Raw genomic sequence first — 2,643 nt, 5'->3', positions numbered from 1 at the left:
GGGGGGGGGGGCCGGGCCGGGCCAGTCCCCATCCAAACCATCCGCTGCAGCCTGTAACAGCTCAAGCTTACAGGCGGCCACGGCCAAGCCAGGCGCTGCGGGCAGCCCGCCGGTGGCCCTGGTGAGCCCGGGGAAGGGCTGAGCTGCGGCACCAGGCACAGGGCGGGAAGCGAGGCCGAGAAACCAGGCATCAAACAGCTCGCGCTCGGAGACTGGTGCACGGTTCAGCGGGGCCCGCCCGCCGCCTTGCCTGCCTGGCACGGTCAGCCCGGCTCGCCCCCCGCGCGCAGTGCAGACGGCGCTGCCCGCTGCCTAGTTCCTGCGCGGCGGGGCGCTTCGTCTAAGAGCTGAGGGCCGAGGCCTGGGCACGCCGAGGGTTTCCAAGCCCAGCCCCCAGGCCTGCCGGCTTCCCCTTGCTACCCGCGCCGCCCGGAGCCAGGCAGGTCTCCTGTGCCAGCAGCGCCGGCCCCCCAACCGGTCGCTGGGAGGCACGGCCTCGAGGTGGGCCCCCACCCCAGCTGTCTGTTACTCGACCGTACTGTTACTGTACTCGACAGCCTGCCCCCTCGCAGCCCGGGCGACTACAGGCCAAAAACGAATGAGCGCCCCCCAAGGGTGGGGGGGGGGGTCTAGGGAGCAGTCCCCTGCTCTGCCTAGCTGAAGAGCTGGGGAGCAAGGCTCCCCACCTGTGAGGCTAAAGGAAAATCTCTGCACTCCAGTGCCCGGGCTATTTTTCTATTGAAATTTCTTCCTGTAGAAAGGAGCACCTGAAGCAGCCTGTAGCCACCAAAACTTCCGTATGTGGAGCGAATCATGACAATGTGAGGAAAAGTTTTGTGTTTTGACACCCTGCAGTAAAGAGAAATATTCCCATTGAAAACATACCCCCTTCTTACCCACTTAGCTTCTCTGCCCCCAAACTTAAGCTGGAACAAGCTTAGCTGCAATTAATTTCTTTTGCAAGCTCTTTAACTAGCTCTGAATTTAAACAAGGAAAAGGAGAGTTCTTCAAGAACTGTAACAAAATCATGGTGCATGTTGCCTGGTATATGTCAGCAAGTGATCCATTGGTTTGATACATTTGGGTAAACAGCAAAAATGAAGAGATGAACTGGTGTCCCTAGGCTCAGGAAGGATTAAGTATCATCACAGCTGGAAGCATTCAAATCAATCATATGTCCAACCCATAAAAAGCATAGGAATTCACCAAAGAAGAATCAGATATTAATTTAAAAAAAGGTGGATTTTTAAGCCTTTTCAACTTCTCTGCAGCCACAAGGGACAGAGAAATATATAGTGTTTTAAAAATGAAGGCAAAGATCTTCTCCCATAACTTATGCTGCATGAACTGAAGTGCCAGATGTTGATACACTTGTGATAAGGTAATTTAGGAATCATTAATTCCCCATCATTTTCCACACACAAACCATTGGAATAATATCAGGAAGTATTCATAGAATGCCATCATAAAATGAAAAAATGTACATGTGCTGTCCTTAGAAAAGCATGGTATAGAAATAACCACACCGCAATCAGAAACAGCAACTTGCCTGCCCTGCTAAGGAATTTTTGGACAATGTCTGCTCTCAAACCAAAGATTAAAAGGAGCTTTTCCACGATAGGCCCTTCATTCCAATAGGATCTTGAATTTTGGATTTCTAGGAAGAAGGTGTAGCGCTTTATATTATTAAACCTGCCTAGAACTGTTCATTAGGATACAATTTTCAGTTGCTTGTAACTTTGCCAATCTAAATATTTAGGTTGACTTTCACTGTGCTGGTTAATACGCACATGGACACGCACACACGCACACTAAAAAACCCCACAAAACAGCAGAAATAATTTTAACTGTTAAAAAAAAAAAAGGCAAAACAACTGTTTTGCCCTTACTGAAGAAAACAATTCTTATACATTTTATTGTTAAGCTCCAACACACCATAGTTCAGAACAGGGGCTTAAAATTCGGCAGGGGATCATCAGGGATGAATTCTTTTCTATCCCCATACAAAATTGCTATTATTTAGCCACGGTATAAGCTTGTTAGGAATTAGGTAAATTCTCCAAAGATCCACCAGTCCTAGGTGTACTCCACCTTATGTGCATATAAACAACACCTGCACCATTCCCACCAAGCAGGCACTAGCTCAAAGCTGCATGGGTTGAACAGGACTTCATTGCGATTGCTCCTTCTAATGGCTACAGGACTGCTGTGGCAGGCACTGGAATTGAGAGTTGAGAGGCTTCCTCCTGTGCTCTCCTGAAATCTAGGCAGCAAGGCGGCAGTGGCAGCTGCAGTGGCGTTTAGAAGAGTGAGGTGCTTTTGGCGAAAGATGAAGTTATAAATGTCAGAGGAAGTTCATTAGAGGCAGGTTCATTAGAGGCAGGTCCTATCAGACTAACCTGGTGGCCTTCTATGACCAGATCACAAAATCCTTAGACGCAGGGGTAGCAGTGGACATAGTCTTTCTGGACTTTAGGAAGGCCTTTGACACTGTCTCACCTCATTCTCATTAAAAAACTAGGGGACTGTGGCATCAACATCTACATGGTCAATTGGGTCACTAACTGGCTGGAGGGTCACACCCAGAGAGTGGTGGTGGACGGGTCTTATTTGACCTGGAGGGATGTGGGCAGTGAGGTTCC

Source organism: Gavialis gangeticus, unplaced genomic scaffold (assembly GCF_001723915.1).
Source record: "Gavialis gangeticus isolate Ggan-Ray unplaced genomic scaffold, GavGan_comp1, whole genome shotgun sequence".
Classification (NCBI taxonomy): domain Eukaryota; kingdom Metazoa; phylum Chordata; order Crocodylia; family Gavialidae; genus Gavialis; species Gavialis gangeticus.
This window is presented reverse-complemented; position numbering follows the sequence as displayed.